Source organism: Cupressus sempervirens, chromosome 5, assembly GCF_028749045.1.
Source record: "Cupressus sempervirens isolate cs-2001-9-10 chromosome 5, ASM2874904v1, whole genome shotgun sequence".
In the NCBI taxonomy this organism is placed as follows: domain Eukaryota; kingdom Viridiplantae; phylum Streptophyta; class Pinopsida; order Cupressales; family Cupressaceae; genus Cupressus; species Cupressus sempervirens.
Genome location: NC_143122.1, coordinates 214,183,717 through 214,203,068, shown reverse-complemented (window position 1 = coordinate 214,203,068; position 19,352 = coordinate 214,183,717).

Here is a 19,352-nt window from a genome sequence, read left to right as displayed (position 1 = left end):
TTTTCCAGTTCAACTTTGATAAGTAATGCTAGATGAGGATGCATTTTCCTAAGTTTCTATTTGACTGGTTTAACTTATAGACAAGTGATACATTATGAGAGTAGGATCTATTCTTGGCATGTCTAAGTATGTCTACACAAATTTTATCTTTTTCTCTTGGAAGAAGGCAATGATTTCCTCTTTTTCTTCTAGAGATAGAGACTATACAAGATGTATCATGTGAGGTTGTTCCTCTATTACCATGTTGATCAGCTATGTTGGCTCTATCAACATTGATGATCTTTCCTAAAAATGACTAGGAAGTGCATCAAATATCTCATTTGTAGGCACCTCAGAGAGGTTTTAACCCTTGGATACATCTTTTATTTTTACTATTTTAGGTTCTAACACTGTGACAATGTGGTTTTCACCATTAGACCTTTTATTTATTTTCTTTTTGATTATATGACTGAGATAGTTGATTTCAGCTTTAGTCATATTGACACTTTGTTTACTGGTGGAAGACATTATAGGTACAACAATATTTAATTAATAGAAAAGAGCATAGTCATTCTAGAATGTAGGGACTTCACTAGATGCATTGGAATTCTAGTATATGAGCTCAGGATAGGTGAGTGAAAGAGATGTGGTGGGTTCAATAGTATTTAGAGTATAATCATCAAATGTGTGGACAAGTATTTTGAGACCTAAAGTGGCTTCATCCAAAAGTGTGTTTGAATACCTCTAAGTTGTATTGTCATTAATTAAAGACTCAATGACACTAGTTGGATAAGACTCATCGAACCTAACCCTAGACAATTCACCTACTTTAAGGAGATTTTCATTTGTAGTTTCTTTTGAGAGAGAGTCAAATTCATACTCTCGAGAATTTGTGCTACATGGAGATAGACTATAGAATTCCTTAATAGTGATAGGAACAAATTATCCTTCATCATCTATATTTTTACAATGGTACTCAATGACTAAAGTATGACTAAACTCTCCTTGTTCTTATTGAGTATGGTGTGAATTGGTAGTATCATTAGAAGAATCACTATCACCATCCATAGTGCTAACACATGGTACAAAGTCATTTGGTTTTGCAAAAAAATTAGCAAGGTCATCAGGAATCAAATAAGGATAAGGATCCTCATCATCAATGTTGTCCAAATGATCATCTAACTTAGCTTGTGACTTGTTTTTAGATGAATTCTTAGATTCTAGTATAAATTTGTTAATCCCTAGATGGAAGGGAATCTTCTTGAAGCCTAGATTGGATACATCTTGATATTAGTCATACCATTTTTGTTACATCCAATAGGACCATTCCCTATATAGCCAAAGTGTTTCATGAGTTTAAGACGTAGACCATACTTTTCAGGAGTAATTTCATGAGACTATTCTATGAGGTCAATAAGAGTTTCCTCTTTGCATATCCATACAGCAATGGCTCTATTTTCATCTTCCTCCTTGAGAGGTATAGTTGCTTCGACAAAGGTACCATTGTACTTAGTTTTAGGTGTCAAAAAAAAGGTCTCTTCATTTTAGAGGGTGTACCATAATGATAGGGGAACTCAAGAAGAGATGTCAAAGATAGAACTAGTTCTATGTGATAATCACCCATTTCAGTTTCTTTTAGCTTGAGTGACTACTCAATTTTCTTCAGCTTGTTATCTCGATTTGCTTCAGCTGTGTAATGGGAACTTTACACATTGATGGTAAGTGGAAGGTACAACTCACATCTTATGTATCCATGGTCATCCTAGTAGTATGTTGTAAGCTAAGGAAATGTCAAGGACCTGATAATTGACATTCCTTTCTACAAGACCAACCCATAGAGGCACCACAACAAGACCCAAAGATTTTTGCTCGACTTCATCATATTCTTTGATAGTTATCTTGCAATGAGGATCAATGGACTCTTTAAAGTAGTCCAGTTATCTAAGTAGAGTAATAGAGACAATGTTTAAATTGGGTCCATTATCAATGAGCAGACAACAAACACATTTCTAGTGTATCATGACTTCAATGTGTAAAGGTTGGTTATGTGGATGATTCAGTGAATTGTCATCCTCCTCAGAGAAAGAAATATAGTAAGGTGAGGTAAGATGACCTACCATAGATTGGAACCTCTCAAGATCAAGATCTTGAGGTATATTTTCCTTAGTTAGGGCTTTGCCAAGAATCTTCTTATGAGAAGGTGAGATTTTGAGCAACTCAATGATCATGATTTGAGAATTTTTTTGTTGTAATTAATCAAGGATGTTGTAGCTAGTAGCCATAGAATATGTTGCAAGTTTTACACCTTTTCCAAATGGACCAGCACGGGGTTTGTCTTTGTGTTGTTCTAGATCAAGGGTAGAAGGTGCAGGGCCTTCGAGTACCAACTTAGCACAGGAATGCATAATAGCATTGGCACAAGATTATGATGGTTCATTGTTATATATATTAGAAGTAGGGCCCCTTAAGATAAATGGTGTCTTAGGTTTAGCATTATCTTTTTTTTCCTTAATGATAATAACATTTCAATACTCAAAATCCACAGGTTCAACCATGTTAATCACATTGTATTCATTAGAGTACATATAGTTGACCTTGTTATTAGGTTTCTATTTTGAGTTTTCTCCTTTCTCATAAGGTGGGAATGGATCCTTGAAAGCCTTGTGATCCAAGCTCTTATTATGTCCATCCACAACAATGTCAACATCATCAATTAAGCCTTGGAATTTGTGATGTAGGTTAATGCAATTGCTAGTTTTGTGACCCTTATTTTGATGGTACTCATAGAATGATGTCTCATTCCCCCATGGTGGTCATGGTTGTGGACCATAAGGACGAGAGTTATCCAATGGAGAAATGAGCTTGTTTTCTAGAAATTTCTTATAGACCACATCCAAAGGTTCACCAAGAGGTGTATATTCTCATTTTTGGTGTGTAATGCAAGATGAGATCTTTGGTTTTCTTCCAAATGTCTTGTGGTTACTAGGAGATTTCTCAATGTTCTTGGACACTTTGAGATTGTCTATGAGATTGAACATTGTTTTAGCAAGTTTAGGAGTAATGTTGTCAACAACTCCATCATGCACAACCTCTCAATTTTTGTTCACATACTTAGATTTTTCCTTATTAGAGGTTGATCCTTGTTTAGTGTCTTTCTAAAGGGTTAACTTGCTCTTTTTAAACCATGAATTCCTCTATCTGAATAGCTTGTATGACTGTCTCTTTAAAGGTGCAAGGACCTTGAAGTTAAAACTTATACCCAAAGTCAGGTAAAAGATTATCAGTAAAGATTTCAAGCTTTTCCATTTATATAATCTTTCATGAATATTTGGTGTAAAGTTATTTCCATCTCTAAAGGAATGTGAGGAAAGGTTCCCCAACTTTTTGTTTAAGGTTACACAAGTCTCGTATGTTAACTGGGTGTTGTATGTTGTGGGAGTATTATTGGAGAAACATATTGGCAATCTCATCAAATTCATATTTATGCTTATATGTGTGATTGTGTGTAAGTTTGATAGCATCAATGTTTCAGATCATACTCAATGATTTTGTTCTCTAAGCTCTCTCATCCTGATGATGGATCATTGAGTATGATTTGAAAGGTTGATGCTATCAAACTTACACACAATCGCACCCAGAAGCATAAATATGAATAGCATGGATTGTGGAAATCTATTACAATTTAATCTCATCAAATGTTTTAATACTAGTAGGCAAGTGTGAAAACAACCCCATAGCTTGGCCACCTAGGCTTTGTGTGAATAGACACATTAGATAGGTTTGATCATGCATAATTTCCATAGACAAGGCACCAAATTCCCACAAATGATCTTGGGGATTGGAAGTTCCAAAGTATTTATCATAATTAGGTAACTCAACTCCTCTTGGAAAAGGAGACATGTCTATACTCTTGTCAAAAGGAAATGGACAAAGAGCATCTAGGGTGTATGTTTTTGTGGGTTTCTCCTTAACACACATCATTTGGGCTAACTATTTTTGCATGATCTTTAGTTGTTTTTGAAACTTAGACATATCGGTTTCCTCTTTAGGTGTAATGATTTTTTCAATGTTAAAGTGATGAGGTAGCTTGGCTCCCTCTTGAGCAAGTTTGAGAAAGTATTTCTCTTTCTCTTCATTAGGCAAGATTTCCATGAATTTTTGGAATTTTTTGTCCTTACAAATTTTTTTGATATGTTTGAGAAGTGTTTGTACCTCTTCCTTATTCTCATCAGTAAAATGTTCCTTATGTCTTTCATTCCTATGTTGATCTTGTTCTCTACTATGTTCTTCATGTTCTGGTTCTTGATCAATCATTATAGGGATGTGATAAGTTTTAGTGTATGTTGGTTGTAAAGGTTGCCTAAACAAGAATTCAATTATGTCGTTTGCTAGCTTCATGATCCTCTTGATGCGAGGGGTTCCTAGTTTGTTGTAATTTTATGGAAAATGTTCTCTAAACCTGAGATGATCTAATGGGTGAAGGATATCATGAAGACTCCTCACTAGATGAATTAGAGAAAAATCATGTATTAATTGAGAAGCAAGCTCTACCATGATTATGAACCCTAACTCTACCTCATCTAAGAATAAGGGGATAAAACATGTTTCCACTTCTTGTTTCCATAGTCATAGACAAGGACAAAAAGTGAAAGCCTAGACAAGGACCGCACTAGAATGTAGTCTCAAAAAAGTGAGACAAGAGTGTTGTATACTTAGGTAAGAGTCATTTTAGTAATGGATAGAATAAAAAAATATTATGACTATCATTACACAAAGTATGAAAAACATGAAAGGACAAGAACAAGATAGACAAGTGATGAGAATAGTTTGCATGTAAATCACAAATTGTCCGCTAAGAAAGAAGTCACTGCTTCTCAATGTTTGCAAATAGAGAATTGGCAAAATGTTATAGATACATATTAGACTTAGAGCACAAATAGCTCTAAAAAAAAAATTCAATAGTTTTTAGAACAATATCCTACATGAGGATTCTCAGGGAACTACATGAGAAAACACAAAAAACCAAGCAAGGATTTAAAACAACAATTTTTGGATAGATTTCTTGCATGAGGACTTGTACAGAGCTACGCAAGGAGTTGATAGACCAATAAAAATATAGAGTTTTGGTATAAAAGGAAATGTGTTGCAAAATCTCATGTGGAGACTCACAAGGAGTCATACCAGGTCTTGCATAGAGTTGCATGAGGAAGTGCTAACAAAAATTATTCTTGCACAAAAAATTGCAAAACTGGGTGTGAGAAAGGGGACCAAAGTGACAATTTTGACTGGACTTTGAATAGTTTTTCAATGTTATCAATAGGTTTAAATAGATGGTTGATTTTTTTGACAAGTTTCAGATAGATATGAAGATAGTTTTCAAGTTTTGGATATTATTGTGGTTTTCAAAAAGACAGTTGTTTTTAGATAGACACAGGAAGCAAGCAATAGTCACAAACAATCCAATCGAGGAAAAAGAAACTCAGAGGAATAGGGGAGTCTTGACCTTCAATTTGTTTGATAGATTTGGAAAAGTTTAAAGACTCAAGAAAAAACATGGTTTATCCTTATAACCAAAAATGGTAGAGGAAGCAAAACCTTTGTCTCACAACTTATGTGCATGCATTCACCTCACACAATCATGTTTTTTTTGGTGTATTCCAAGGACTCAATAACATATATGCTAAATGAACACCCTTGTGGTAGGGGTTAGGTGTATATACCACCTTCCAGTGTCTAGGTATATGCTTATGGTGAGAATCTATAGGAGAGATTTTTTCCCCTCCTTGCACAAAGATTATGCCCCCTTTTCGTGGTGAACCAAGTAGAAACTAACTAAGAGGTTTTTACCTAGCTTCCATTCATATTCACCCCTGGTGGCTTCAAAAGTGAAGTTGAGGCCAACAACCTACACCAACATCTATAAGTGCACACACTTGACTAGCAAGACTGGGGTCGGTGCTGACTAGTGTAGTTTATAAAGCCTCTTCTTGATATCCAATATTAGAATGAAGAAGAGGAAATTAATATGGCTTTAGATTCTTTTTCTCTATAAAGCTTCTTTATTATAGCGAGTTGGAATCTTTGGAAAAAGGAATGTGCTCACTTGGGTCATTCCCAAAGGTTGACTCAGACTAGTGGTTTAGATCTAAGGGTACAAGTTTTTGATTTCCATCAAGGGGAAAGAGCATACTCCTCTACCTCATCGCCTTGCCCAAACATGCAAGACATGTTAATCACCAAGTTAGCTTATCGATCTAGACTTTTCCTCTCTCAAGATTTTGATTTTCTAAAAGAAAATCATCATCCTTTCATAGAAAAGACTCATATAGGAGAACCACTAACTTGCTTGCCTCTATCAGGTACTGTCTTTCAAAGGCATCTAGGTTTCTAATTTACTCTTCAAAATCACTTCCAAGTAGTAAAGAGCATACTCCCCTATTCCTCTATCTTTCACCCTATGAAGTTCACAAGCCCTATTTATACTATGTGTAAGAAAGTAGTAAAAGAAAACATGACATTTAAGTGAGTTTGAAAAGATTTCTTTGACTTGCATATCTTCAACAAACATCCTACAATCACACAATCAGTACATGTTTAAAGTGTTTTTATAAGATGTCTTTGATGACCATCTTGGAAACCAATGTTAAGCTATAGAAAATAAGAAATTAGAAACAACTTGTTAGTCAAAACATGATGATAAACTAAATTCTAAAAATTGCATTTTCATTTGTTGATGCAAAATTTTGCACAAAATCCTACACAGGCCTATGCAAGAAAATGGTGTGTACCACATAAGAAACTATACAATTATACACTTTTTCATGTGAGGAAGTGTAATGAAAGGGGTGAAATCTTTGTTTCTTCGTGCGAAAATGTGATTTCTTGCATGAGAATCTAGAAAACTTTATGGACAAAATAGTAGAAAATGTAGAAAAAAATAATAAATGAGGCCAAAAACTTGATTTCTCAGCCCCACTATGGGTGCTAGAAATGCACGCATTAATTATGGTCTATTAATCAACCACACTTCAACATGGTCCTTCCATGTGAAACCATCTCGAAATGAAAATTGAGTAGTTTATCTAAAAAATTTGGAAAATCGACTTGTTACCTCCTAACTAGATGGATTTTTCCATTGCTCTCAAAATGAGAAGCTAGCAACCAGACCTCTAGTATGAAGGATTTTTTGAAGCTATATGAAAATAAAATATTATACTAGATGAGATGTAATTAATCTAAGAACGAAAGAAAGAAAATTATATTATATGTATGCATATTAAGCTAATATGATATTATAATGCAAGAAATTAAGCTATGGATGTATGAGCAAATGAGTAGATATTTCAACATAAATTCGATGCAAAATAAATTCAGCCCCCCTCTATAATGAGTAATTGAAGGCTCCTTAAATAGAGTCTCAAGATCAATTGATGGTCGAGATCAATTGGAATGAATGGTCAAGATTGAAGATGAGATTTAGTTAGAATGGAAAATTCCTTGTGCAAGTGAAATTAGCTAATTCATATCTGAGTGTGTTGGAGAGTTAATTGAGTTTCACCTAAGTGTGAGAACAAGTTAATTAAGTTAATTCCAATTCGTCTTCTAGTTCACTCAAAATTTCCATTTCTGAATTGAAGAGAAGATTTGGAGAGAATATTTAATTTAATAAAATAGGATATGACCTCATAGATGTATAATCTTAATTAATTGGATAATTAAATTCAATAAATTAAAATGAGGATATAATCTTATTAAATCAAATACATTTAATTCCCTTGTACATTAGCTAAAAGGATAATTTTAATTTAATTAAAGTATGAAGACTTATAATTAAATTAAACTTAATTAATAGGTTTAATGGAGCTAATTTGAGTAAATACTTAGGAATTAAATAAAGAATGTAATTAATATAGATTAGGGTTTTCTGAATTTGACACTTAGGTCAAGTAGTGATAACAAGAATTAGAATTGCCTAGTAAAATAGGACTTAAGATTGATCAAATAGACTAGAATTGGTTAATATGGCAATGTGCCAACTTTGGGTATTACAAATACACTATCACTTGAAATATGCATTTAGTTACTGTACTAATCATTTAAACTCATATCATTTGACTTACATGTATCTTTAATAGTTGCCTGAATTACATTTATTATTTTAAACCTAAATTAGTTTCATTTAATTGCATTATGATCAATTATTAGTTTTATCTCATTGCATTTATCATTACTTGCATTATCATTTCCATACTATTGTTAATCTATAGTTGCATATTTATTACATTAGTCACATTATCCTTTTATTACACTTATCTCATTTCATGCATATCAATGTTCATCATAGTCACTTCCATTCATTATTTTTCATTTTTTTACACACTCATTTAGTTTACATTCAATTACAGTTATCCAAGTTACATCTTAATGGAATTGGATTCATTCATTTAGTTATCATTAATCTTACTTAGGTGCATTCAGTCCTTTACACCATTTAAGTTATTTCCTACATTAGATTCATTATCTCCATTATTTCTCTATATTTACAAAAGACATAATCATCATTACAATTCGCATAAACATCACATCAACATTTCAGAAGAAATACCTCACACAACTAGAAATAAAAAATGTGCATCATCATAACCTCTAAAGATAACTCATCATAAGGCATTGCATTTTGTATGATATAAGGAAGATCATAAATAAGGTCACATCACATCACATAGATCTGCATATACACATCACACATAGTTGAATAAATTACATAAACCCTCTATACATCAAACCCTCCAAGAACTTGTTAGAAGCATGATACATCTCATAAAACATATAAAACACATTACTGTTGGAAATGAGAGTGAAGTAACTAAGAGGGGGAGGGGGTGAATCAGTTACTACAAAAACATTTCATAGTCCCTTAGATGTCTAAAAGTTTGATCCATTTTACAGATTACTGAAACTTGATATTGCAGCAAATAATAACAATCATTAAGAACTGATATCAAAACAATTCAGCAAACTCAAAAACTAGAGACACCAGATTTAACGTGGAAACCCAATATGGGAAAACCGACAATGTAACTAGTTACCGTTTTTCACTCTTCTGAAGTGAGCCCTGTTAGGAGCCAACCCTGTTAAAGGTTACAAAAACACACTGTTAGGTGTGACCCTATTAGAGGATTTAAACACTCTGTTAGAAGTGGCCTTGCTAGAGGTCTTTAGAACAATTCAACTGAATTGTCACCTTGTTAGAGGATTTACAAAATGGTTGTTAAACCAACTCTGTTAAGAGATTTGGATTCACTACTGCAAAGGTTATAAAGCAACAATGAAGTGACCTGAATAATATGCAACTTATCTTTTTCTGATTACAGATCTCTGTTCGGCTTGATTGGATCTTTACTGATCAAATACAACTTTATAGCTCCTTTAATCCTTCATCAGGATTCGCTCAGTCTCCTCTTATCCAACTATTTGCTTTCGAATCCTTGATTCTCTTGTTCTTCACTTGTTTTGACACCTTTTTTTTTCACACACACTTTTACAACTTGAATAACTCTATATATATATATATTTCAGATTATCAAGTTGGCTCAAATAACTTGGAAAACAATTATTCCAACAGTCGGCTGAATTGCAAGATTTAACAAATCCCTTTACTGGCTGACCCAGCATGGTAAACTTTGTTCAAAAATAATTCCTGTGTTAACCAAGTGAGCCTAGTTAATACAGTGCCTTGTGTAATTTGCAGACCATGTTCCTTTTATCTAGATCAACAAAACCTTTAGGTTGTTCAATGTAAACTTCTTCATCCAGTATTCCATTGAGGAATGCTGACTTGACATGACTTGACATCCATCTGATAAACTTTGAATCCTTTGTGAGCAGCATATGCAAGTAAGGTTCTGACTCCTTCCAATCTTGCAACAGGAGCAAAATTTTCTCCATAATCTATACCTTCTTCTTGTGAGTATCCTTTGCATACCAATCTAGCTTTTTTTTTGGATACCTTACCATCTTCAGTCAACTTGTTTCTGAATACCCACTTGGTTCCAATTATATTCTTGTCTTTAGGCCTGGGTACAAGAGTCCATGTCTTATTTTTCTCTATCTGTTCTATTTCCTCATTCATTGTCTCAATCCAACTATCATTTGCCAGTGCATCCTTAATACTTCTAGGTTCAAAATCAGCAAGTAAACAAGTATTTTTCAACTTACTTCTTGTCAGGGTTCCTTCAGATTTGTCTCCAATGATTTGACCTAGTGCATGATGTCCTCTGACATATTTTGCTAATACAGGTTCCTTGCCTCTTGAATGAATTTCATTGTTATCCTTCTGTACTTTAGATTCTTGTTGTTCTGGCTCGGTAGATATTGGCTCGATTGATTCAGACTCAGTAGACACTTGCTCGGTAGTGTCTGAAAGTTGCTGAGGCTCAATTTAAACTATTTGCAACTCGGTTACTGAAGACTCAGGAGTTGAGCATTCTTGAGTGAACGGTATACTTGGTATAGTATCGGGTTCAATGTAAACAAATCTCTTGTAGTCTTCAAGTACCTTTTTGCTTTCTTCTTCTGATTTGTTTGCAAACTCGTCAATTTTCACATGTGCACTTTCTATGACCTTTTGAGTGGATAGATTTAAACATTTATATGCTTTGCTTTTGCAAGAATATCCCAAAAATATTCCTTCATTACCTTTTACATCAAATTTTCCTTTTCTACATTCTTTCAAAATATAACATTTTCTTCCAAATACTTTCAGATAACTTACATTGGGTTTGTGGCCATACCATAATTCATAGGGAGTCTTGAATGAGTCCTTTTTCAGTTGTACTCAGTTTAATGTATGAACTGCAGTGCTGATGGATTCCTTCCAGTATTTGATAGCAATGTTCTTTTCTATCATCAGGGTTCTTGCACAATCCATAATGGATCTATTTCTTCTTTCAGCTATTCCATTTTGTTCTGGAGTTCCTGGTGTTGAAACCTGTCTTTTAGTACCTCTTTCAATGCAGAAGTTATTGAATTCATGTGAAATGAATTCACCACCTCTGTCTGACCTTAAACATTTCAATCTTTTCCCCGTTTCTTTTTCTACTCTTGCCAAATACCATTTGAATTTCTTAAATGCTTCTGATTTATTTCTTAGATACATGACAGTCATCATTCTTGAGTAATCATCAACAAAGAGAATGAAAAATTTCTCTCCAGTATAGCTTTCTATTCTAATAGGTGCACATAAATCAGTATGCACAATTTCTAATATATCTTCAGATTGATAGTTTTTACCTTTAAAACTAGTCCTTCCCATTTTACCAACCTGACAGTTCTTACATAGACCAACCTCAGGTTTCTTAATGTTAGGAATGCCTCTTACTTTCTTGAATTTTCTTATTTTTATCAAATTATGAAAATTGACATTACACAACCTTTTATGCCATAACCAACTCTCTTCAATTTGAGAAATAAAACATGAGCATTCACCAAGTTCTAGATAGAATAAGTTACCTTTAGTTTGGGTGCCAAATCCTATCAGCTTTCCTTGCTCATTCAACAGTCTTGCCTTTCCATGCATGAATTCCACCTTGAATCCAGTATTGAGTAACTGTGCCACACTTAGCAAATTGTGTTTGAGACCTTCAACCCAATAGGCATTATTACAAACAAGTTCTTTGGTTAGACAGATTCTTCCTCTTCTTTTTATGAAACAAGGTTCATTATTACAAAACCTTACACTGCCACCATCATAATCTTCAAATTGATCAAACTTAGTTTTATCACCAGTCATATGATGTGAGCAACCACTGTCTATAATCCATGTATCATTCTTACTTATATGAGAGATAAGAGCAATTTTATCTTCCTCATCATTGTCAAAATCATCTTTAACAGCAATATAAACAATTTCATCTTCACTATTATCAGAATCTTTAGAATTTTCAGCCATGAAACATGATTTCTTACCTTTGTTCTTGAATGATTTGAAATCTTTCTTGCCATTCCATTTATTATCCTTCTTTTCATCATTGTTCTGCTTGTTCGAGCACCTAGCTGCAATATGACCAATTTCTTCACATGAAAAACATATTAGAGGAACTTTACCTTTATATTTTCCTCTGCCTCTGGAGTATTTTCTTGCTAGAAGAGCTTCAATTACTTCAAGATCACTATTTGAGCTTAGATCTGATTCATCTTCACTTTCTGACTGAAGTTTCTTTTTTCTTTTCTCCTTGAGTGAAAGTTTGGCCTCAAATGTTGATTCCATGTTCTTGGAAGCTGGAACATAGTTGTCAAAGTTATCTAGTTCAAATGTAGTTAATCTCCCAACTATGGCCTCAAGATTTATCTGATGATTTGCTTCACATCTTCTTTCCTGAATTGCAGACACTCTGATTGCATAAACGGGAAGCAAGGTTCTGAGAACTTTTCTTACAACTATTTCTCCTTTGATGTCACCACCAGCTGCCCTGATTGCACTTACACATGCTTTAACTCTTTCAACATACTTTGCAATGTTTTCATCCTCTCTCATCCTCATTTGATCAAATTGTCCTCTTAGACTTTTTGCTTTTGCTCTTCTCACATTGTCATCCCCTCCATAGATTTCTTTTAGCTTGTTCCACATGTCAAAGGCAGTTTTGTAGTCCTTAATGTCATCAAATTCTTCATAGCTGAGAGCAGATGCTATGTCTATCATCATGTTGATGTGAGTTTTCTTTTCAGCAATATCATTGACTGACAGTGTGCCAGAAGGTTCTTCATATTTTTCTTCAAGGTATTTCAGTCCAGTATCACCAACAGTAGCCAGATGAAGTTTCATCAGTCCTTGCCATGCTAAGAAGTTATCTCTATTAAGTTTTAGAATTTCTCTTTTGTAAGACATCCTGATCTTTTGCTTAGATCCTTGAAATCTTCTCCTACAAGTACCAAAAGCTTTGATACCAATTGTTGGAAATGAGAGTGAAGTAACTGAGAGGGGGAGGGGGTGAATCAGTTACTACAAAAACATTTCACAATCCCTTAGATGTCTAAAAGTTTGATCTATCTTACAGATTACTGAAACTTGATATTGTAGCAAATAATAACAATCATTAAGAACTGATATCAAAACAATTCAGCAAACTCAAACACTAGAGACACCATATTTAACGTGGAAACCCAATATGGGAAAAACCACCAATGTAACTAGTTACTGTTTTTCACTCTTCTGAAGTGAGCCCTGTTAGGAGCCAACCCTGTTAAAGGTTACAAAAACACACTGTTAGGTGTGACCCTGTTAGAGGATTTAAACACTCTGTTAGAAGTGGCCTTGCTAGAGGTCTTTAGAACAATTCAACTGAATTGTCACCTTGTTAGAGGATTTACAAAATGGCTGTTAAACCAACTCTGTTAAGAGATTTGGATTCACTACTGCAAAGGTTATAAAGCAACAATTAAGTGACTTGAATAATATGCAACTTATCTTTTTCTAATTATAGATCTCTGTTTGGCTTGATTGGATCCTTACTGATCAAATACAACTTTACAGCTCCTTTAATCCTTCATCAGGATTCACTCAGTCTCCTCTTATCCAAGTATTTGCTTTTGCATCCTTGCTTCTCTTGTTCTTCACTTTTTTTTCCACCTTTTTTTTTCACACACACTTTTACAACTTGAATAACTCTATATATATATATATATATATATTTCAGATTATCAAGTCGGCTCAAATAACTTGGAAAACAATTATTCCAACAATCGGCTGAATTGCAAGATTTAACAAATCCCTTTACTGGCCGACCCAGCATGGTAAACTCTGTTCAAAAATAATTCCTGTGTTAACCGACTGAGCCTGGTTAATACAGAGAATTTCGTGAAATCCTTTAGTCGCCGAGTGAACTCGGTAAGCATTGAGTTCCTTGTGATGATCGAGTGAGCTCGGTGAAAACTGACTTCTCCATCTTTTCTTCGATGACCGAGTGAGCTCGATGAAAAATGACTTCTCCATCTTTCCTTCGATGACCGAGTGAGCTCGGTGAAAATTAACTTCTCCATCTTTCCTTCGATGACTCGGTTATCACTGTCTATTTTATTTTCTTCGATGATCGAGTGAGCTCGGTTATCATTGTCTGAACTCGGTTAACTGAGATTAAAGACTGATATTACATTTTGTGTGACATCAAGGACAACACTATCCAACAATTACATACTACAAGCACACATGTTAGTACTATGCATCCATTACCATCACATAAACATCCTAAACATCTCAAAAAATATGTATGGGCACATAATACATAAACTACTACACATCTCACCCAATCAATGCTCTATATATATCATCATCCCACACTGAATACAATATTATAAATCCCACCCAATAAAAGAATAAGAGTCTATCCAAATGTCCATCATAAATGGCATATAGTAAAATAGAGATTGTTCCTAAAAAATATACAAGTAAATCATGAATAGTACATAAAAATGCATATGGTACATCATGAATAATACATATAAATTCATATGGTACATACTCCACAAAATGTAGCATATTTCTACCCATCTAACTCCTCTCCTATAGGATCATTGGCTAGATTTTTGAAAGGTTCCTCTCTTAGGGCAACTTGTGATGAACCTAATGACCATGGAAATATCATCTCAATCATGAAATCTCGAACCCAGCCACCCCCATCTCCTTCCCCTTGAGCTCACTCTAGTAAATCTCCATCTATTCTCAAGCTTTGTCCCTCCTCCATCCATAATAACCTTGGTCTCCTCCTATGGCTTTTTCCTATCCTATATGAGCCCCCTAACATCTAGTTTCTATTGTTGGCTACCTCCATTATTGTATGTGTACCAACTATCCCTAATCATGTAGATTGATGATATTTCTTAATCTAGTCAGCTGACACTTCTCTATGATACTTCTCTAGTTAAAAGTTATCCCTCTCCCTCATATCCTCCACCTCTCTCTATAAAATGTGAATTTGATCAATATTTTCCTTCACCCTTCTCTACCCATCACCACCTATTCTCTTAGGATCACCACCTCTACTAGTAGCTTGTTCCTCTCCACTTGCATGGTGTAATAGCTATAAAATGGTCCTATAGACTAGATACCCTATTTGCACTTAATCAAGGATACATTTCTAATTATACTAACCTTATTATTGGTATAATTCATCAAATTATCAAATGAAATGATCAATTCTCATTAATTAATTCCTAAATCAAACATTAATTGGCCTAGTCTATTTAATTAAATAAAAAAATGAAATACAATTGACTAAGTTAATTAATAAAAGGAAATTTATAAATACCACTAAAAGACATGTCATCTTAAAGGGGATAAATGGACAAGAAGTAGTTATATTGACCAATGAGAGCACACCACATGGATCATCTCACATTGATCAATCCACTTTGAATCATTTCCCTCTCTCAAGATCAAATTTGAACCCAGCTCCTTTGAAACCTCAATTTATTTAAATAAGATGGCTTTGAATATCAAAGGGCCCTCTTTATTAGTTGCATTTATGTTAGAGTTAATTTCTATCTCATTCTATATTGAATTTGTTGATTTTATTTCAATTCTTAGTAATTAGATCAGCATTGCTTTCAATTTGGTAAATTAAAATAGGATTTGCATTCATAGCTCATTGATTTCATTGAATCTCTCATATTAGGCATGTATTTTCACTAATTGGTGACTCAATTCTAAGGGAAATTGAGGATTTAGTCATACTATTCTTAATCAGAGAGCAATAAGATGATTTGGTTAGGGTTTTTTTAATGTATTTCTATTGATATCTTTCTTGTGCTAATCCCTAACCTTGTAATGTCTTATTGAAGTGTTTTATTTGTATGTACTACATTGAAACGCATTTTTAGAATCCACCATGGGGCTAGACCCTTCACATTCTATTTCCCCTTCTTGTCTATACCTCTTCTTGCTTTATGCCTTCAAAACCTATCCTAGGTCACTTTTGGTGCTTGCAAGTCACCTTAGGATCTTGCAGGTCACTTTTGGGATTTTCATATTGCCTTTGGAGATTTAAAGTCTCTTCTAGAAATAGGGGAGTCACCTTTGAAGGAGGGGAGTCACTTATGGGAAGAGCAAAGCCACCTTTGTTAAAGGTTGACAATGTATAACATGTATTAAAAGCTTATTCTATTTATTTGATGTAGCTCTTTGATTAGATGACTCTTTAGAGGTTTATTAGACTAATCCTAACTTGAACTTATGATTTTGTGTGAATTTTAAATTCTTTTGATAAAATCCTAATAAGTGCCTTGTTTTGTGATGTATCTTTGATTTCATTTGATTATTCCCAACATCTAACAAGTGTCTTGCATGTCGTGATTGATCACAACTTAATTATTGATTACAAAACATTTGTAGAAGACCTTGAAATAAGACTACTAATGATTTGATGTAGGTTTCCTTGGAGACTTTAAAAATTATTTTTTCATTAGTGTTTTCTTATGAACATAGTCTAATTAAGGCCTTGTTGAAACTTCTAATAGGATCTTGATAGAAAAGTAGGGGATTATGCTCTTTTTCAAAAGGAAGTGATGACCCTAAACAAATTAGAAACCTAGATGTTGCTAAGAGATTGATTCTTTGGGAGTCAAGGAAAGGTAGTGAGTCTCTTAGCTCATTTATTAGTTGAAAGATAAACTAGCTTGGTGATGAAGATTCTTGATGTATTTTAATGAAGTGAAGAGGTAGAGGAGCATGCTCTTCTCCTTTTAGGAAAATTAAAAACTTAAACCCTTGGATCTAAATTGGTTAGTCCATTTTCACCTTTACAGGGCTTGCTGGAGTTCTCAACCTCCAAGAATGACTCAAGTAAGGACACACCTTTCACTAGTGATTTCCACTCACTAAAATAAAGAATATTTGTAAACACTAAAGACCTCAAATCCATGTTAATTCCTTTCTCTTGATTCTTGATATCGTATATCATGACGATGCCATGATTGTTGTACCAAGTGACACTACTCCTAATGAAGGGTGCTCCCCTTAAAATCATAAATTCATAACAGAAATAAAGAAACAATAGAAAATGCAAGAACAATATATGGACTTCTTATTTGCATCGCAAATGAAGAATTATAGAATTCACAAGTACAATATGCTAACCCACATGGGTGCCTTCATTACAATAATCTGTAAGACTAAGCTGCAAACTACCACCCATAGCTACCCTAGACAATGTGTGGGCTTTTCTTAAATATGCAATTTGATGCCATTTAAGAAGGTTCTAGACATTGAAACTTAATACCTAGGGCTGATAGACCCTAGCAATACATATAGAGTTGGCCAAATATATCTTTGACAATTATTTTAGATATTTCGGGTAGCCCAACTTTGAAAGGCCATAACTCATGAACCATTGCTCTGATTGGCTACTATAACTACTTTTTGGAAATGCCAACTCTTTATCTATAGGCTCAAAATGGCACAAGTGCCCTTCCATCCAATTTTCAAACCTCATCTAGGTACTTAAGGTGTCCAATGGTGAGCCTAAACATTTTTTCTACAAATGAATCCATTGAAAATTGGCAATAACTTCTCTGATATTTAGGCTAGAGAAATGAAATTATTATGGTAGTCTTATAACTATAAAATGAACCTTCATGTAGAAAATGAGAACATTCCAAGCTCGTATGACAAACTTGCTAAAAATAGCAAGTTCCCATAAATAGTAACCCCCTATCTACTAGTCCTTATTAAAATAGAAAAGACTAAAAACTAAAATATTTCTTTGGGTGATGCAAGATTTCTCTTACACTCGAGACTCTCCTACATCAATTCCTTATGCCTTACTTCTCATTGGTGTACACTTTCAAGTGTTGATGAAGTTCAGAGGCCTACATCTCGCTTGTGGGATCACTAAGGGTTAATGCAAAAAAAATCTTATTAAACACCTTTTAGATAGTTTTTACCTGGTTTACCTCTAAAAGAGGGCATAATTTTTGTACAAGCTGGGCGAAGAATCTCTCCTATAGATCCTCACCATAGGTATATACTAGGACACTTAAAGGTGGTATGTGATACGGGCCCCTACTACAAGGGTGACCTTTGAACATATACATTATTGAGTCCTTGGAAACACCAAAAATATTGGCACCCTCTAGGGGTGACATGGCTATGTGAGGTGAATGTATACACATAAGAGGTGACAAAAAGTGTGTCTTCTCTATAAATTTTCTTTATAGGGATAAACATTGTCTTTTTGGTGTCTAAAGTTGTCAAACATACCCTTGTCCTTCCAAGTTTCTTTTCCCTTGGTTAAATTTTTTTTGACACACTTTACATTTACAAGACTCATAAAAAAAACCTTCTTAAACATTCAAACATACAAATATTGAAATCCTAAGTGTCCTAAAATAGAAAGATAGTACAAAAACATCACATAGATTCACTTCTAGGCATTCCAAAGTATTGCATGGTCTTGAATCAAATCATTCCAGAGTTCTAGGTCACATATCCAATAACTCTTTTAAGAGTTGGTTCATCCATTTGGATATAAGATCCAAAGTTCAAAAAAAAAATGAAAAGTATACCCTATTTCAAAGTAGTCTAATCTTGTCAAGATGTGTGGAGACTTGGGTGTCACATACTTATCCAAAGTTTAAAATTGAATCAAGGGTATCCAAGTTCAAAGTTGTCAAACCTTATCAATTTGTGTAAAGTGGGACATCAAGTGTGCCCTAGTTCAAAATTTTCAACCTTATCAAGTTGTAGGAAGTCAAACATAAAGTGTGTCCTCTTTCAAAGTGGTCCATTAACCTAGTGAAGTGTACCCTAATTCAAGCTATCTAAACTTGTTGATTTGTGTAAGTCTTATCTATCAATCCAATCTTTATTTCTCAACTCATAAATGAGGTAGCCATTCCTTAATTGAAGTTGAGACTAGTCAAATCTTTGTGTCACATAAATGTACCTTGTGTCACACTGGTCAAATCCTAAATCAAACTTTGGGGAAATGTCAAACTTAACTTAAACATATATAATATAAATCCTATTGGTGGTCACAAGACCTCAAAAGAATACTACAAAAACAAAGAATCATTTTGAGGAAATGCAAACAATATACCCCAACTTTGAAAAATGAAAACCTTCAAGAAGACATACACATACACAAGAAACTAGTCAAGACAAAACTAAATTGATACTACTACATCCACTTCCAAGATTCCTCAATATGATTAGAATAATAATAATCAAAATACAAATAGTAGTGATGAGGAACCAACTGATGAAGATTACAAAAGATATCAAACAAGTAAAAGATTTCAAACACTCCTTAAAATGGCCTTGGAAGAAGAAAAAAAATTCCTCAATCTTACACATAAAAGTGTCAAACCCCCTAAAGACTTTG